Source organism: Varroa jacobsoni, unplaced genomic scaffold (assembly GCF_002532875.2).
Source record: "Varroa jacobsoni isolate VJ856 unplaced genomic scaffold, vjacob_1.0 scaffold_588, whole genome shotgun sequence".
Classification (NCBI taxonomy): Eukaryota; Metazoa; Arthropoda; class Arachnida; order Mesostigmata; family Varroidae; genus Varroa; species Varroa jacobsoni.
The window spans coordinates 97,706-108,994 of NW_019213490.1; positions in this window are offsets into that span (position 1 = coordinate 97,706).

An 11,289-nucleotide genomic window follows, 5' to 3' on the forward strand; every position below is an offset into this window, starting at 1 on the left:
TGCCAACGCCCTCACGGAGTCTGGGAATGTTTGCAATATACTGAACTGTCAGCTAATTCTAACCTATTAGAAGGTAGACGCAAGCGAACAAATGTTGAGTTTTTAATGCATTTTCCCTTTGTTTGTGATTCGTGCAAACATGCTTTTACATTGAATCGTAAATATATACAGACACTGAGACGAATAGTTTTGCAGAAGCCCGCCTATTTGTCTCTATTACGCAGTAAAATTTTCTTTTTTTCAAAGTACGTCCGCGCAAGCCCTGGTTCCAAGTAAAATCTGAATCAGCTCTGAACCAATGCCCGAGAACACAGATTCCAGGGTTCAGTGGGCACCATGCGTAAAACTTTGAACAATTAACCTTTGAGGTTTAGTAAGTGACAGTCCCACAGGATCAGACAAATAGTTGATTAGCTGTGACGTCTGGTTTGCATACTGCACTAACCCTTAACCTCTCTAAAAAATGCCCATGAACCCTTTTAAAGCATTAAATGCACAACAATGTTACCAAGAGGAGGACACGGAACGCATCATGACCATATAAATGGTCGTAGCGTCGACGACATTGATCCAGTTAGCTGAGTTCGATTCCAACGTCGACATGTACACTACTTGCACAAACACTGCGGCCTATGTGGGCCTAGTAAGCCAGTGTAAAAAGCGCATAACTCCATCTCCAGACTACCTCTTCGTGCCCCCTCTCGTCCAAGGCCGCCAGGCTATCTTTTGGTCAGGTGTTTCGTCATCCCTTGTCGCATCTCAGCCCAGTCGCTTCCACTGCTCCGTGTATTTTTCTCCCGTTCTGACTGAGGTCGAAGTTCTTCGAATGACCAAATAGCCAATGGGGACATCTTTCTTGCATAAACTGAAACCCAGTGTTTGCTTCCACATTAGCCGGTGCTGGCAGGCGCAGTGGACAATGTAATTCGACGAAAAGAAGAACGCACAGAGCAACTATTAACAAGAGAAGAAGCAGGACGATGCCCCAATCTTGGAGCTAGGGGTAAATTATTTCCGCCCACGCAAGTTCCCATATTTTCATCCTTCGAAAAGGAAAAAACCTCTTACCGGTAATTGCAGTTGTAACACGAGCAGTTAGTGCAAAGGCGTTACACCCACAACTGATAAAAGAATTAAGTTAGGCAACTTCAGACAGCTGAGACAAATGGTGCTTCCGGACAATAATTTTGCTCTAGAACGTAGCTGCTTCATCAAGCGGCTGTAATTGGCCGTCCTCTGCGTTAATGATAATGTGCGGATTGTCCCTAGTTCGTAGGGAAACATATACGTTGGCCCCCCGATAAGCAAGGTAGTCGCTATGAAATAGTTATGGACAGCCGAGATCTCTCAGGTGGATGATGGCGACAATAAGTAATTAGCAGTCAGTAGCAGTTCCGTTATTTTTCTTCCTTCTGTTTGTTACTCTGCTCTATTTCGTTGTGTACTAATCAAGCCCGATGCCGTAACAAAACAACTATACCCTTAGTAACGTTTTTCTTTGATGCTTTATCCTTCTACGGGCGTTATTGAAAGCGTGTTCGGTCTTGTGTGTGTGACGCCTTGTATTGTCCAGATTTGTACGCTTGGCAACATGACGACGTTCATGTACCCGTTTATCTCATTTCAAAGCCATAGATAGACAGACTTCGAGACGTTCTTTAATGCCGAACGTTATAGCAGTGCGGCTTCTAGTACGCTAAGTTTTATTCCAAATTTCTTATAGATGTTGCCATACATTCGAATGACGTATGAAAGGATAACCTATTTAAGTCCTGTTGCGCCACAGTAGCTTGTTGAATTCAATAATACGCTCTACAAAACACTACGACGCCATTGGAACTGGTTCTGAATAATTTTAACGTAATCATATTGTATCCACATCATAATCTAGCCTTTTTCTATTGCGATGGCTGAGTTTATATTTTCCACGATTATTTAACACCCATTAGGAACACAAGTAAATTTCACTCATTAAAAATACACAAACAGACAAACACGTTTAAACCAAACGGTAGGCGTCCTTCTACATTCGGTAATGAAAACCAAATTATGCAGCTATACCGCGTACATTAACGTGTCGAAACGACACTGCCATTGAAACATTATATTAAAGACGACCTTTAGGTTCGCTCGAAATTATTTGTTTCTTTTCTATTGCCTATCGCTATCCTGTTCCGTCAGAGCGGCACAAATATATTATGTCTTATTGTCGTACCCAAGCTTAATTAAGTTCTACTTCTATTTCGAACCATTATAGGTCTTGGCTGCTTAAGGCGGAGGCTACACCAGTGGGTTTACGCCGCTGGCAGTAACAGGCGCCAGGTCGGGCGGGTCTTTTCAAAACCGTCCCAAGATCTGTTTTGCCTCGCTTAAAATTCAGTTGTCTACTTTAGGCGAAGCGGACTAGTACACGTCGTTTGTTACCTGTCGCCTTTGCTCAGCTGGTTTCAGGTCTCAGTTCTCACCTAACAGAAACAGTAGCAGAACAAGCCAGAAACTAGACGCCGTAAATGAGTTGGCAATGGACGAAATTTCACTGAGTTAGAAAGTGCGGTGCAGATGAATTTGGAGCTGTCTTTCGTTCTTGTGGTAACCGGCCGCTCGGCCGTTCGTCACTGGCTTCGTCAATGACGTCGAGTTAGAAACGTCCATTGGGCGGCTGGAGGTCCGAATCTGGGTGATGTCTATCAGAGAGCCAATCCTACACCTGATGATTTACGGAGCAATGATTTTTTCACGGTGTATAAAAGAAATGAAGCTCGTATTTCTAATTCGAATTGATCGAGTGATCACAATACGCGATGCTGATCTGAAGCTTGCAAAAAATTGTGCCTTACGGTCTGTATATGCGGACTGAGCCGTATTACAAAAAAATGCTAGTCCACATTCTTGTGTTTTATTGTAATTATATGGGCAAGCGTATAGGTGTACGACGAGAGAGAAAGGCTCCGTTTGGAGAAACAACAATAGGAACATTGTTGCATGAACGTATGAGGCGAAACAATCCAGCTCATAATTGATAAAAGAGTAGAAATTAATAACGTTGAGACAAACCGTGAAGGGATTCGATAAAAATTGAAGTAGCACTTGCTGCTACCTTATTCGTTTATAGTAAGCACATCCTTTGAAGCGTTTTGGCCTCGTCGTATCCAAGACCGTCTTCATCAACTATTGTATACTGTTGATATTTACCGTCTATTGGCCTATTGGTGTGGACATATAGAAAGCGCATGTTTGTTGGGCGGTCGGTCGGAATACGTTTGACCTAACTGAAAGCGCGCGTGTTTCCTGTGTAGGATATAAGCATACCCCGCAGCTAAGACGACGGACTTCCTAATGGGCCATCTGATGAAAATAAAACTTCTCAGTCTTGTAAGCGAGAGTGATCATTCATCAACTGATGAAGACATAATGGATTATTATTGATGCGTACCTGTGTCGTTTGTATGAGATGCTGTTTATTTCTACTTGACACATGAATGACACAGCTGTCGCGTAACCATCACCTTCCTAGAAAAGAAGAGTAAAAAAATGTATGAAAAAATCCGGATTGTATCTACCGATCAATACATCCGTTCAACTATCACCCTTCAAGCTACGCGACGCTATTTGATTTTTCAATGCTAAGTAATAATATCAGAGAGGTACTTCAGATATAGCAACGACTGTTATGACTTCTTCACAAAGCCTCGTCCTTCCTGAGACAAAACAGAAAACACTATCGCTTTAATATTGTATGTAACTGTTTATAGTAACATAGAATATGTTCGCTCCCTTATCCATAAAGAAAAAGCTAAAAGGAAACAATCCTATTCTGCCTATGATTGCACTTATAAACGTATTGTTTGTCTTAAGTTGTACCGGTTCATCTTATAGCCAAGGCAGTGATAGATGACCTTTTCACTGCATGAACTTGAATGAAATGTACAAGTTTACACATTGGAAATCCGAACAAAAATTCGTCTGAGGGGGGAGAATTACCTACCGGCCGGTCTAAAAATTATGATACGCTGCACTAATTCTATACATGGGCACAACTTTTAGATATCTGGCAGTAGTTTCTTTTGCAGTTGTGCAGTTCAAGTTATCATATAACTAAGCAAGTTCTGGGCCGTTTTTGGGCGGGACTATATATTCTAGATGGCCTGCTGCGAGATTAACCGCCTTACCGGTCTGTCTAGGCATCGCTACCCTCGGACGTTTGAGCGCAAATACACAAGCACACGGACTAGGCAAACTGCTATGGCCGCAGTTATCAACAATAATAACAACACCAGCATAAACAAGAACAGAATAGCTACTGGCAGGCGGCAACAACACAAGAAGCACAAGATATTACTTGACATTTGCCTCGACCTCCCTGCAAGTGATTCGGTGACGCGCTGCCCCGCGATATCTACGATGCAACGAAGACTACGAACGAACAAATGAGCAACGTGAATAGCTTCGGTGTCAAGTCAACTCTGAAAATTTCTTTTCCTTAGCTCCGCTCAACTTCGTTGTTGACCAAACAGATTTTCAACGTTTTCTCTTTCTTCGGAACGTGATGAAGGCGACACCTTCAGAGATGATTTCAACAGAAAATGACGCTTTTATGGCTGCCGCTTAACTGACCTGCCCGCATATGCTGGCCGCACGTGCATTAGCCCACAGCTGGCCAGAAGGTGGTAGCCTGCCTCCATTGGCAGCTAAGCGAAGTTCTTATGCGGCACTTATGTCGATGCATGGCAATAGTCCATGGCAAAAAGTCCTTCGGCGTGAACACACGAACGTAAGACTAGACTCAGTCTGTTCCGTCCGTCCGTCCGTAGGGCGGGCGGGTGAGCTGGCGGGCGGGTGGGCGGGGTTTGGCCAGCCACCTTCACCAGGGGTACAACTGGTCGGACTGGGCGATTGACTAAACTGCCAGCCGGTGCTAGCCAAATCCAAATGCCGTTTGATGATGACAGTCACCGTCAACGTCACAGTCATTCGTTCGTTTTCTTGTTGGCTGGCTGTCACCGTCGGCAAGCGTCAACTACGTTCAAACGTCGACCACTATTAAATTTCCAGCTAAAAAAACTTCTCCATTCAGAATGTTTGTCGCGTTTCATCCCATGGATATCTGAGAGGACTGCTGTTGTCGTTGTCAAGACGTTGTTCCGCCTCTACTACAGCTGTGTCACCAGCGTCTACTTTAGTGCAACGAAGGTAGCAATAACAGTAACAATAACGTGACTTTAGGCGAAGACACATTTAACTGAACCAGAACGCATCGGCGAAACATATGATGAAAAGTAACCGAAACGCGAAAAGAAATAAGGCGATGGCGTAATGTCAAAGACAAACGTAAGTCGATAGGTGAAATCTCAGCACGCTTGCTGCATTCTGCAATGACCTTTTTTGGCACGAGAGTGCAGAGCACGAAACGCGGACACAGGAATTTGCAGGTACTTGGGGGTAAAAACGACGATGTCAGATGATGGGGTAAGGGGTTGTGACAGCTTTGGATCTGACAGAGTTCCGATGTAGATGTAATGTTGTGTGCACATGCCTACTTTATACGTACTGAACAATAAATTAAATTATTTCAAAGAACTTAAATTATTTGTTTTCGACGGCAACCTTCTTTTGGGGTTTCATCTAATAAACAAGCTTAATCGTTATTTGTAACAACAGCAATATTGTATGCAGCAAACAGCTTAAGTGGCCCTCTCATTTCTAGCTTCATCTAAAACAATAATTTGGCAACTAAATAAAAAAAAATTCGCTTCTAATAATAATTTCGTATAAATAACACATGATAATGGTGAAAATAGCTATTGGCATGTTTTAACGAGACCTCACCAATAGCGGTACGGCCCAAAAAACACGGCAGACCCTATGTCAGGTCTAGCGTGAACCCGTCGACGCGGAATCTAAATCAATAATTCGAGTTTAGCTCCTATACTACAGTTAAGCACTAACTGGCTGTAGCATAGAACGAAGTGCGGCTATGTTTGGATTCGAACCTAAACATCCTAAGTTTAAATGACAAACACGTAACCACTGCATCATGATGGAGACCACCGGTGCAAAATCTGGCACGAGGCCCCTGCGCCATTAATATCGAATCGGCAAATGGGAATGGTGTTCAGCCTAATCCAACAGACGAGAAGTCATCTCGTCACTGCTGTAACAATAATATTATATAATAACTGAAATAAGCCGCGTCTTATGTGGTTAGAGTCGGAACGTAACGCGCGAAGTGTCGCCCATAACTGTTTTGAAGCTGCCGTGAAGCGGTGTAGGGATCCCATCCAAATTACGCGATCAGTAATATACATACAAGAGCTTAACAACCGCTCGATCCGTCCACTTTCAGTAGCACAGAAACATCAGTGACGACTCATGGTAGTCCCTTCAAGATTTCGTCTCACCATCAATGTCGTGCACAAGGAATCATCGCCCGAAAATCGAACTTGGAACATAAAAAGTTAACGGGCAAAATGGAAAACGTCAACACAACAAAATTAGAGCAGTCGGTTACCGAGTTACAGTTTGCCGCCATCGGCAATTCGTATCTCCACTGTCACTATCCAGTCGTCGAGCCCAGCTACAATCAGACAGCGGGGACTAATCAGCGCTATCAGCTGCCGCCTTTCAGTATAGGCCTCGATAAACGAATGATAACGAACGAAGTATCTACCGACCGATTAGATGGCAACCATCGATATAACTTTCATTATTTTTTCAGTAAATGATAGTTTCATCAAGTTCCACTTGTAATATTTCCAGGTAGACAGGCGAAACAAAGCTGTAGAATGCGCATGAATGAACTTTACGCGTCCTGTCTACCTAAAACAAGCCAATCGCGTTTGAATCAATACCAAGACTCGTTTCTCACAAGCTAATGTGTAAGATCGGCTAAATTCCTCTAATGTATGTTGCGAAAACCAGGAACGCGTACGACGGATAATTTTACCTAATAACTGCAATGACCGAAACCCCTTGCCGCTCACATAATTTTCAATTTGTAAGTTCAGTCCCTCTAATATGACAGGACAATCTTGCCTTCAATTGCAATTCATTGCCTTCCTTCAGGGTCATCCTGCATTCTTAATTTTGTGCTTCTTATTTAAGAGGCAGCTAGGTTTTAAGCAAATCTAAAACAAGAAAAAGATGCGCATTGTGCCGATACGAAGTATATGTGGTATACGGAATTGTGTATTTCAAGATCAATACCATTATTCTAGAGAGGACTCCCTCTAGAGAGAACGCGTCGATATTTACTGTAGTAGCTTGCTATAATTATTTATCCATGTTCTCGCTTTAGAAGCACGTCAAGGCAAATTACTGAAATTCTACATACCGTGCCACGACCCTCATCTGCTTCCTACGTGAGCTTCTGTCACCTAAAATCGTCTTTTAGCCTAAAACCAGTTGAAACTATCCAACACACAGGTATAGGTTCTCCGCCAACTGAAAAACTGATATTCAAATTATAGAGAATACATCGCCATACAATCGCATTGCTAACAGGCCAACTAACGAGGCCATCAAGATCTCCTTCATTCAGCGTGGAAGTAGCACATTGTTCCGTCGTGTCGTCCGTTGGGGTTCCCACAACTGACGGCAACTCCATCGCTGACATCCGCATAGACGTCACTGGTGCGGAATAGGATAAGCTATTACTCCGACTATTGCGAGCAGTACAAATACCCCCTCTTCGGCTGTCGGCCATATCTCGTGTACTCACTCGGTACCGGCCTTCTAATACGTAGCCTGCCTATGCGGGAATGAACGGTTCCTTGGCCTGTGCCCATGACTATTTCTACTAGACCAATTTACCTTCTATGAGATTCTTTTCTGGCACACTACTGCTCGTCGCCACAAGTGAGCGAAGGGACTGTGAAAGCACCACGACGCTGGGTACCTGTCTTCATGCAGGAATCGAGTTTTGTTTACGAAGAGCTCAGCCAGCAGCAATAGAAAAAGATCCATGCTGTTTCCTATGACGACAAACTGAATCAACGAGCGAACGACGACAGACTAGCAAAACCGCTTGGGACAAGCTGGCTGCCGTTTGTGAGTGATTCGAAGATGGGCACGAAGACAACCACAACGAGAATTAAGATTGGAACACGAACGCGGAGACTTGAACGGAATGATATGGGACGCAATGCCAACCGGTCTTCCCACCGTAGACGACAACACTGAGGTCGCTGCCGTCGTAGAATTGCCGCTGCTGCCGCAAACCAATGCTGCCTCTACTAAAATTTCTGTCTGCTTGATCATGCGGACGTCAACGAAAGAGAGTTTGTTATTCGTTCATTTCCTGCGGTCTGTTTCGTTCCTTCTCTCGCGCGTGGCTCTCATCCACAGAAGTGCACACCGGGTCTAGCGACATTTCGCAAACTCAGTAATATTAACAACTTAGAAAAGTCAAGGCAAGACTTTCCTACAGAACTTCGCATAGTTCAAGGTCCTAAACGAGCTTGACGTGTTACCGCCGCTGTAGAAAGTGAAGATCCTATTAAGAAGAAGTGAATTAAATTACTTTCTAGTCTAATACACGAGCGTTCCGCTAGACTGTGTTACATTTTTCGACGTACCAGCGAAAGCAACGGAAGTGCAGGTGAGGTGTGGGTGGAAGACGGAATAAACAAATGGGGCGCCGGTGCAGACGCCCTATGAAACCCTTATTCAGTCAGATTATTGCGATTAGAATCGGCTGAATTTAGCTAAGCCGTATATGCACATATATATATAGCAACGAATCATTATTAACATAATTAAATAAATAAACCGTGTAAATGATTGCTACAATCATAATTAGCAATCAGACTCGCCCGACCCAGCACCAACAATCAGTCGATCATGCGGATTATACATAGCAGACATCTCACTGCTAAGAAATCCAATTTATTTTTCTGTCTAAGGGATTTATGTCACGCAAATAGTTTGCGTAACCCTTTACGTCTAATGGAGCGACAAGCAATAATTGTTGACCATACAAGTTCTATTCACATCAATGAAACAAAAAAGCGCCATCGTGTACCTTGTTTGTCAACCCTTACGCTATTAAGAAGAGCATCCGCTCGACAGGTGTAACAAAGGCAAAGTGCTCAAGGCCCCAGAACAGGCCGAGCCTAAAGCATCACTTCTATGATGGGAAAGCTAGCTAGAAGGGAATGTTTTCGACGCGGCAACGAGCCATGAAATCGGACGACATAATACGAGATTCGATGAGCCTGTTGTGAGGCTCTGTTGTGGCAAATGTAGTATTAGCTCTCAATGGCCTCGCTATCACTGTTAAGCAGCCAAATGTGTGCCAAGCTAGAAAACATAGAGCCGATTAGGCAATGACTGGGCAGTAAGCTTTTGAAGGATCGCTATATTAGATTAATAATCGGTTCGTAATTTGCGAGTACGCTCTGTGGTGCAATCGCCTCAAGACTAAACGATAGAATCGTACGAGGCACAACCAGTTCACTATCGGCTAGATGTGCAGAGTTCTTCCATGGTCTAATTTGAAGACCACGTCTGGCATTGTGTCTTCATAAGTTGTTTACCTAATGTAGATTGGAATACAAGAATCGTCTTTAATTTCATGGCTTAGTAAACAGATAATTCAATTCTGTGAGACAATATCAAAATTCTTTTTTTTGCTCAGCTCAAAAGTGAGTATTTGCCCCGGTCGATTGTTCAGTCCATGAACGTCCTGTAGCTGACAGCCTAGATATATATAGAGGTAAACCCGTATATACAGTTAAATGCATACAGACGAGCAAACACATAAAGACGCGATCTGCGGACTGCGTCTTTACAATCGCTGTCACAATGACTATTTATTTTTCTAGGTCACGGCCTCGGATTCGTAGGTCAACTATACCACATTTGAAGTGTCCGAGTATTTACGTCGTCGATTTGTCCCTGTCGCGCCTGGCAATGTTGCAGACAGCTACTAATTCCCTTTTATAGTTTAAGCAGTGGCGCCATTAATGGCCAGTTCGTGCGCTATAAACTAACTGTAGACCAGCACTGTCCTCGTGTTAAGTCCTTCAGCGGGGCGGTCTAGCCAAGCCTCGGATAGTGTGCGCCTGAAACATATTGCCCCGTAGGCTTGCAATAAAGCTAAGCAAGTTGTAATGATTGATTTGCTTTTCGCAATCGATGACGTTCTCCCCAGCATACCCGAAAGCTGAGCACGGTTCCCGTTAGCCGAGAACTCCGTTATCATTTGTAATTATTTGTTCTGTATAAGTATCATTGCTAGCAAGAAGCACCTGTGCAACGGTTCGGTGATGCCACAAGCCAGCTCCGATTTCGTAGATGTTAAGAATGTAAGTTCGAGAGTTGACATTCGCACTCAGATAGATGACCATGGAATGAATCTGTGTGTCAGAACACCTGTTGGCAGACAGCGTAAAAAGAAATCTGGGGCGCCCATTTAAATCTGCTCTCAACGGATGGCTGAATGGAAAGGAGTCGCATCAGGTACGAGAGCAGCCACCCGACGAAAGATTTTTGCTCATTGAAATTCCGAAATAAGAAACATCTGGAGCAGGGAGCAGGTCCGCTTTCTGACATCCGTCGTCCTCGGACTTCCTAGCGCGCCAGTTAGACCGGCGTTCGCGTTGGATGTATTACACAATGAATAAAGGCGCGCCGTGCGTCGAGACCTGACGGCTGTAAAATCCGTTAACGCGCCAGTGACGTAAACGGGACTCGTCGGTTTATAACGTGATTGACGTCTGAGTGAGTCGAAGCAAGGAGGAACGCATTTGATGAGTCATGCAACACGGTCACTGGTTCGGAGATTGATCGAGAAAAATAGCTCGTAAAAGACTTACAAAGTCTTTTAGAAGACGGCTAATACTTTTAAGTTTAAAAAATGCAAAAGTTGACTCGCACTATTGACGAAACAATTCAAGAAGTTAACTATCTCTTACCCCATTAAAAGCTGAAATACTAAATAGGCTCCCGTTGCTTTCTGATTGTGTTGTACTGTCCATCTAACACATTTCGATTTTGAATTGTTGCCCCTTCTTCCTTATCGTTATTTTGTGGCTGACCCGGCCGCGTTCTATTCTATTGTGGTTATTACAGATATAACAACCGTTGGGCCTGGGCTGGACGTACTCAGTTGAATGCAGCTTCATTCTTGCACTGAAGAGACAATATCACCGAATGAAGTGGTCATCAAGTTGATGTTGTTCTCGTACTTTCCCAGGGCAGTAACCGATGCGACCTGTTCCTCTCTTAATGCCTAAACTACTCGATATCCGCTCTCGTCAGGTCTATCAGTTTCGCAAGAACATATGCTGA